The 9,069-nt window shown below is 36.9% G+C and overlaps 1 long non-coding RNA gene across 3 annotated transcripts; it reads left to right on the top strand.

Annotated features, from left to right (window-relative positions):
- The first annotated feature begins 563 nt into the window (after positions 1-563).
- On the top strand, positions 564-8,341 carry LOC102214868 (uncharacterized). 3 transcript variants are annotated; one of them, XR_001290653.1, is made up of 7 exons: positions 564-1,076; positions 5,049-5,124; positions 5,536-5,638; positions 5,932-5,970; positions 6,297-6,401; positions 6,551-6,574; positions 6,734-8,341. It is a non-coding gene; the product is annotated as an uncharacterized LOC102214868 (long non-coding RNA). The 3 variants fall into 3 exon arrangements; XR_312365.1 differs by having other exon boundaries at positions 5,929-5,970; XR_001290654.1 differs by having other exon boundaries at positions 5,523-5,638; positions 5,929-5,970.
- The last annotated feature ends 728 nt before the right edge of the window (positions 8,342-9,069 follow it).

Here is a 9,069-nt window from a genome sequence, read left to right as displayed (position 1 = left end):
GTAATCATATGAATACCACAGCCTCTATGTGTGTTCACATTCTTATTAACAACAATTTTATGCTCTTCTGATATAAAATAAGTAAAAAAAAATTAAAATGATTCTATTTCCTGAACTATAAAAACTCTGCATTATTTGCAATTGTTCGCTGTGCTTAGAAAATTATATTAGTAACGAAAAATAATTTGTATTTTGAACACAAACATTCATACAGTTAATTAGTTCATTTTTAGCTGAAACTGACGATTGTTTTAAGCATATTAATCCTACAAATCATTTCCTTTATTTGAATGTGTGATTTTCTAAAATATTTAAAAAGGTCTATTACAAGTTCTGTTACAGTTTCCTACAGTCCAAGATGATCTATTACACATTTACCATTTTCAGTATTCTGGAGAACGGTCAAAAACCCACAGATTTCATAATAAATCTGCTAACGCACACCGGGGAGACACGAGCGTGAAAACCTCTGAGAGCAACACACAGGGCTTTATGCACAGGAAACCCCCACTTAGGTTTTTATGCTCGGTGTGCCGTGCGTCCCGTGACAAGTTTAACATCACACTCAGCGGTGCACAGTCTCTGTGGCACGTCGTGGGGTCGTGCACTCGTTGATTTTTGTGAATTCTACAGCTGAGCCGAAGACACGAGTGTACGATCGTGTTGGTTTTTACCACTATTTTACTGATATTCCAGCGCAGAACATACTGACACACAACAGTTTGTCGAGGTTTTTCTCTCTCTTTTCTTTCCACAAACTAACATTTTCGCTTTCGGTTTTGACTTCTCCTCATCAGCGCGTTTGGTGCGATATTGTTTATGTGGCGATACCTACCGAGAATACCGCAGCGCCTTCTTCAGCCTGAACGGCGGGTATAAGTAAATATGGCTGTATCTGTGTGATGATGTTAAACGAAGGGACTATTGCAGAAGGTATACTGTCAGCTGCGTAATGCCGATCCTCCCAGGCGAAGATGTGCCGCCTCCCACAGACGTGTGGCCCTCTCTGCTTGCCATACTCGCTCCGAGTGGAGGCGCAGCAGGACAGCGCCCACATTTTCCTCTGTTTCCTGAAGGTAGGCGACTATATTCCTCTGCTTTTATCAATACACGGCTAATCTCTTTAGCTTATAGTGTAACGGGATACGGGTCATTCCTGTATATGTGGAATATATAATGGAGTCCAGAGACAGTCTCAATGTAATAGAGAATTAAATAGAGATAGTGAATTCTTATTTGCCATAATCAGTCTCACTCAGATCACCGTGTCTCTCACTGACACAATCTGAATGGTAGTATTTACTGTCATTCTATTGCTGGTTGCCTGGCAATGGATTGAAAACCTACGTGGCTTCCTATGCTGTGTCACGGTATAATGTGTCATAGCCACATAAACAATGACATTTTTTATGTGCTTACAGTTCAGACCTGTACAGCCCAAGATTACTTATTATAATTATACAGATAACATCCGGTGTGTCCAGAATAACTAATTGACTCACAGGCTTTTAGAAGCCATTGCCAAAAAAAAAGGGAGAGTGAACTGAACACATCACTGGCTCTTGAATTATTATGATGACTTACATTTGCAACTGAAACACATTACTGCTTTTGACTAGCTATTCTATTTCATCTTATTTTATTCAGCTTTTATCCCTCTCTCTCTGATGTGAAAATGTCCAAAGAAATACATTTATATTTCTTTGGTCATGCAAGTAAACAGAGCAGAATGTTCTTTGCTTCCATGTTTTAATGTAATATTCATATCATATCAAACACTCCAGCTTACCATAGGAAAATTAAACAATGTCAGTGTACAGACATCATTTTTATACAAGGTATCTTCAAGCCTGCATCCCATTTAGTTAATGGCATCTTCTTGTGTAAAGTAACAAGATGTAGTCAAAATGTTTCTCATGATTTTTTTTAATATATATAGAAGAATTGTTGTCTGAAGACCAAAAAAAATGGCCAACAGAATTACTTTTCCAAGTGAATCATTATGCATTTTGCTATACTGGTCCATTTGATAGTCACATTAGATCTTTATTATTTTATTTTGAGTTATTATAATCAGAACAGACAAGACCCGTGGACAGAAAAGAAAAAGAAGAAAGAAAGAAAAGTTGAGGAGAAAGTTAACAGAGGGAGAGGAAGAGACAGAGAAAACACTGAAAATCTGTGCAGGGAAGCTGTTGTTGTTTTTGGTTGCATAAGTATTCAGTGTTATTTTTGCAAACATATGCATAGGTAACACTAAGTAAGAAATATTAAATGTCACTGCGCAGCACAAGGTATCAATAATACATGATGTGTTTAGAGGCATCAGTCGACCAACTACAGTCAGTGCTCGGGTACATCAGCTAGTACAACAGAACACTGTGCTCCTCAAAGTCGGAAATAGCTCATGTACTGCTTAACTAAATTTGTGGATTGCCAGTTGCGCTGAGTTCCTGCTGTTTGAGCCAGTCCATTTCTTCCTGGGGGTGAGTTTAGGTCACCCCCAAGAACAAGTGAGCAATCTAGGTGTTCAATGAGTGAAATTTAAAAAAGCATGGATAGAAATGTTTGACATTATATGACTTATTCATTAAATAAGCCAAAAACTCTATGAACTACCAGATTATTACTATATTTTACATTACATATGAGCTAGTAAATGGACTGATTCTTATATAACGCTTTTCTACTCTCCCGGAGTACTCAAAGCGCTGCATACAACATGCCTCATTCACTCACTCATACAAACACTTCCTTCTATACTCAAGTGCAATCTAACCAACACTCACACTCCGATGGACACATTGGAGAACAACTTGGGGTTTGTATCCAAGGATCGAACCACCCGCCTTCTGTTCAGTAACTGAACGCCGAACTTGCACCGTGACTTCAAGCATATCAACAGCAATAGTAGAACAAAAAGGCAAAGTCTGGACTGAGTGACATCTGTAATTCTCTTTCTCCTTTCCACAAAGAACGCTAAACATGTGATGTTTGAGAGTGTTCATGAAGAAGTATAGAAATGGCCAAAAGGAGTTGCACTGTGTTTCTGGATCTGGAGAAAGAATATGATAACGTGCCTAGAAAGTGTTACTACAGGAAATCAACATTGGCAGAGATGTATGTGAGGTTGGAGCTGGTAATTGTGTAAACACACAATAACCAGACTGATGCTCTGTGCTGTTATTCTGTTGTGGACCATCTGGCAAGATATTGAAAACAACAGCCTGTCGTACTCCCTGACATTCTGAAATACTGGACGAGATGAAACATGCATCACTCATTCTTCTTTTAGTTTAGACATGTAGAGCTCAAGATTGCTTATCATAGTGACACAGATGACACCCACACTTGGAAAAATAACTGGATGATTATGTTCCCTTAGATTCACTAAAACAGTTTATAACATGTAATCGAAGTATTTCCTCCACCTACAGTGAACTATGACTAATTGTTCATTGTGTTTTAGAACTGGGAAAAAGAACTCAAATGCAACTCACAAAGCAACAGCTTATTTACACCTTAAACTCCAGCAGGTCAGACTACTTCAATGATCAAAGATCTTCCATTTCCAAAAAACTAGTGCAATGCTTCTAGAAATGGGAGAACTGAAGATTTAATGAAGAAATATATAAATTAGATTTCTTTGTTTTTGTTTGACTCGCCAGGAATCAGAAAGTGAAAATGAGTCTTCATTCTGCAGAATGAGAAGTGTCTGTTAACTTCTGCTAGTAATAATTTAGTATTATTAGTATTATTTATCTCATCAGAGTAACATTTAGACAGACACATATTTTGCAGCTGCTTAGATAACTGTTACTTTTATATGCCCACAATGCATATCTCATTTCAACATGTAAACTAAAAGGCTTTGATAGTGTGTGACATGGCAAACTCTAAACTTCTATTGGGGGGATTAAAAATATTAATGAAATGTGTTGTAGTCACAAAGTTGCTTAGTGTTTTCACCACAATGGTGGGTCATTGCCTAGTTACAGGACAAGCTATATGGTGTACATATAGCATGCTATACAGTAAGTCCTTTTCTACAAACCCTCAGAGGTGAAACGAGTTAAAACACTCTGAGTTTGGATTTGTTTTTATAATGTTTTTCCAGATATTCTTAGGTGTGAAAGGTTGACTAGCATCCAAGCTAGACTGGTCTGGCTTCATACAATCAATGAGCCCTGCACCAAGAACATGGGGTAGACTTAGGCTACGTTCACACTGCAGGCGAAAGCGCATCAAATCTGATTTTTTTGACCCTATGCGACCCATATCCGATCATGGTATGACAGTGTGAACGGCACAAATCCGATAATTTCAAATCCAATCTGGGTCACTCTCGTATGTGGTACTGAATCCGATACATATCCGATGTTTTAGAAAGCGACTGCTGTTTGAATGGTCATGTCGCATTAAATCCGTCTTTTACGTCACCGACACAAGACAGACGCCAATTATCAGCGCCGGAGAAGTGCCTGAGATCTGGATTGATCATCGCAAACGCTTCTTGGCCATCCAGTGTAGATGTCAGTCAAACTGTTGGGAGGACAACGTTGGAGAAACGTGAACATTTTATTTGTACTGCATAATCTGCAGATTCTGACAGAAATCTCAACTATCCTTTGAAGCACCACTCCTCTAAAACAGCAATAACAATCATTATTAGGTTATTTACATTATTATGTAAATAACAAAATAAATTAAAGCAAAAATTGGGAAACGTAAAGTCCGAAGTCTTTATATTAAGGGCCATCAGTCAAAAATACTGTTTGCTCTGGGTCTAAACAGAGCGCGTTGTGTGTGACATCTTCTTTTGTGCATGCGGGCCGCTTTGAGCGTTCACCCTAGAGCACGTTTGCTGTCACATTTTATTTTAAGTGTGAACAAGCAGACAAAAAAATTGGATTTGATCAAAAAATCGGAATTGAGCATTAAGACCTGCAGTGTGAACGTAGTCATAGATGTGTGGGCTGACTGTGTTATACAAATCTGTAATTGTGTTTTTCTCTTATTTGAATTTGCACTGCCTCTTTTCTGAACAGAGAACAGTTCAGCTGAAAAGTTGACACGACCAAGGAAGGAGGCCGAGTTGTGGTGATTTTTGCCCTTCATCTACAGGTAAGCTAACAACAATCAGTCACATGAAAATAAATGCTTTAATGCTTCACCATGTTGTTTGTGTGCTTTGCAGATATACAGATTTTGACAGTGGTCAGTGCTGAATGCTGCTTTCAGGTTTAAATTTTGTGGTTTTTAATTTTAAACTAAAATTATTGGTCTGTGGAAACTACTTGTATGAAAAGTAATCTAATGTAATATGATGCATTATTATATATACTGTATGTATTTACAATAATTACATTACTTACATTTGTCAGACACTCTAGTGATGACAGAATATTATTGCATGTCAAATCCAAACATGCAAACATTGACTTCTAATGTGCTGATCAGGGTCAACCAGTCTGATTATATTTTAAATGACCATATTTGGCATTTCCTGTTTTTGACTGCAGTTCCTTTGAACAGGAAAGACTTTTAAACGGCCCTGCTAGCATGATGAATTTACTGAGCACCATGAAGTCAGCAGTAGGATTATTAATTTTCCTTCTCAGTCATGATGCCTCAACGGGTACGTTATATGTCTTTCTCATATAATAACACAAACTTGATCTGAGGTTAACCATCCCACGTATTACATTTCAAAGCATGTAACTGGTCGAATTTACTTATTTCCTCTGTTCTCAGTAAGTCATTTTTTTCTGTTTTATTTAAAATGGTCATATATAAATTCTGATTTTGGTTAGTACAGTGAATAGAAGTATCATATCTAAATTGAATGTTACACCGGATGTCATTTGGTGAGATCAAGTGATATTTGACAAAAAATTAATTCATATTTCATTTTTCTCAATGTTCCAGCAGCTCCAATAAACATTGCTTCAGCATCGACAGAGAATGCAAGTAAGAGAATACTTCACTTATCTGGTTATATTCCAAGGATGCTACCAGATGATAAGAAAGGAACTTGGCACAAATGAGCAAAACAGGCTTAATTTTAGCACTTAGAACATAAAATATTTCAAGCATAGTTTTACATCAGAAAATATGATTTACAACAGTAAGTACTTTCATTTTATTTATATATATAGATAGATAGATAGATAGATAGATAGATAGATAGATAGATAGATAGATAGATAGATAGATAGATAGATAGATAGATAGATGTAAACCTTTAGTCAAGTAAAACATGTTTTTACAGCCAATGCTTTCATTTATTATTCCAGGTCCTCAAACAGGCATTTACCTTGACATTGGCATCATAGCTGGCATTGTCATGGTCACTGTGATTGTCTTTGCCTTGATAGGAATGTCTGACCATGAACAGGATGGTAAGTGTATATTTTTTTAAACACACATTTGAGAGTTGACAACATCATCTTTCATATTCACTGTATGCGAGATTTTAATGCTAGAGTTCAATCTTATAAAAAACAATATTCCCTCTTTGACTAACTTTGACTTCATTTACTCTTTTTAGACGAACGTGTCAAGTTAAATAAAGGTGAGTATTCTTGACTTTGCTGTTGATATAAACTAGTGTGCAAACTAGTTTAAAGTGGGTAATATTACAAAAATTCATGCATTGACCAGAATGATTAAATTATTAAAACTGTTTATTGTTTTGGGGGGCAATGATATGTGTGTTTGTGTGTGTGTGCAGGTACGACTTCAAGCCAGGAAACACGCTGTACAAAATGTTGCACCAAATATTCTGAATATTGTTGCAGTCTTTTATCCTGTTGTTGTTCAGGTTGTGCTGAATCACTTACCAAAGCTTGTGACATATGCTGCATGTCTCTAGGTTATGGATGTATGGTACCTTTATAAAGTATCCTTTGAATGTTCTATACATCATTTTTACTGTTATACAGCTATCCATGCTCATGAAAGTATCTGAATATGTTTTGATATAACCTTTCTACTCAGTAAACAGACAGCATTGCTTTACAGTGCAAGCTGCTTCCCTTCATCCACATGGACTCAGAAATTACATGCTATTGTTTACACTCTGCAAGCCTTTGGAGCATAGTTACCAATGGAAAAATATGTTATGCAATGTACTAATTAGTGTGAGCAGTGTGACAGTCAAGAGCACACTTATAACTGTTCTTGTGAGAAGCCTGTAGAAAGAAAAGTGTTATTGTGTGACAGTTTTACAGCAAAGGAGGGTGAGAATGATACAATGTAATAAAAAGCTCATTGGGAACTTCCCCTTTTGAGCACTTGCATTTGACGTATTAGAGTCTGGGACTCCTTAAAAAGAAAGACGTTCTCCAAAAAAGCTGTTTGAGGATGTAGAGGCGACTGGGAGAGTGATGATCTCCATAAACCAGAGGAGCGAATGGTGGGAGTCCGGGACTCCGACTTTTCTAGTCCGGGACTAGAGGGCAGCTTGTACATGTTAAAAGCAAAAGTAATAATAATAAATTGTTGTTGTTGGGCAAATAGGTTTTCCAAAAGAAGCTAGATGCAAGGAAATGCAAAAACCTAGTAAACCAAATACGAACTAAGGAATTATGCAAATCAAAAGACAAAAGGAATTTATGGTAGAGAAAGGGACAGTGAAGACTACTTTAACTGCAGTTGTCACGCACATTGGGCACGAGCTTCCTTAGGAAAGAACAAAAGAGGGGGAAGTAAAGCTGGCAAAGAAGGGAGGGAGACGTTCTTATATGACCAGGGACTGTTAGCGGATGCAGGAGTGGAGAAAAAGAGATGATCTGCTGAGCCAATTTGAAAGACGTTTTACACATGGAGGATAATATACCACATGTGACCCTAAAAATTGGGGAAAAGACATAATATTACTCTGTGATTGTGGACTCACACGGGCAGTAATCTAAATGCTATCTAATGTTGTCTAAAGAAATGGGTAAAAAAAACTGTGAAAATGGAAAATAGGGAGTCTGGAGAAACAAACTGTGAGTGCTGGAGTCTGTTGCTCATCCTTAGGCCCTGTAAATTTGCAGGGGAGAAATTTAATGACTGAACTAGGAATAGAACCAGTAAAAATAATCCCCTAAACATTTTAAAGCCCTCACAAAAGACAGCACCCACTAAAAAAAAGAAAAGAAAAGAAAGGGTGAGCAGAGATGTATCTAAATTCCACGCATGGAACCAAATAATCATGAGCTGGAGAACAAAGAGTATGATGTAACAGCAGTAGCTGAAGTGAAAAGTATTTAGGATGAGCATATCGAAAATCCTAACCAGAAGAGATGTGTTACTGAATGTTTTTGTTGATAAACACAGCCTTAATTATGTGTATGTATATGTGTATATTCTTTAAATTGTTTTGTGTGTTGTGTCATGTTATAATTTGGGGCATAACTGGATAAACAGGAGGGAAATGATGGAAAAAATATGTTACGCAATGTACTAATTAGTGTGAGTTGTATGATAGTCAAGGGCACACTCAGTACACTTAATGCAAGCATGCCTGGTTACCAAAAAAAGTATTACAGTATCTGCTTATTAAACGACAGACGCTTATAACTGTTCTTGTGAGAAGCCTGTAAAAGGAAAAGTGTTGTTGTGTGACAGTTTTACGACAAAGGAGGTTGGGACTGATAAAATGTAATAAAGCTCACTGGGGATTTCCACTTTTGACCACTTGCATGAAACCTTGTATTTGATGCTTTTGCTCCTTTGCAAGAATAAAAGCTCCAGTTTTTGACTGTTTTTCATATTTGCTAATTTTTATTCTGACACTTGCCCTGAATCATTCTTGATTTTCTACAAGGCTGAAACTCTGACACACTCAAAACAAGTACTGAGTTAAACCAAAAATTTAAAATGAACATTTACAACAGAACTTGTGTTTACTTCATCTGAAATAATGTTAACCTAAAAAAAATAAAATAAAATAGTTTTAAGTCCTGGTGGAAAAAAATGAACTGAAATTTATTTGAACAGGACTTTGAATTTTAACTGATTAAATATGCTAAAATACTAAGAGTGTGGGTGTGCCAGGTAACTTTAAACCTGCAGTTGTCA

This window comes from Pundamilia nyererei, unplaced genomic scaffold (genome assembly GCF_000239375.1).
Source record: "Pundamilia nyererei isolate P.nyererei 1_Seehausen unplaced genomic scaffold, PunNye1.0 scaffold00487, whole genome shotgun sequence".
NCBI lineage: Eukaryota > Metazoa > Chordata > Actinopteri > Cichliformes > Cichlidae > Pundamilia > Pundamilia nyererei.
The sequence above is the reverse complement of the archived record's forward strand: the minus strand, read 5'-3'. Positions and strand labels throughout refer to the sequence as shown.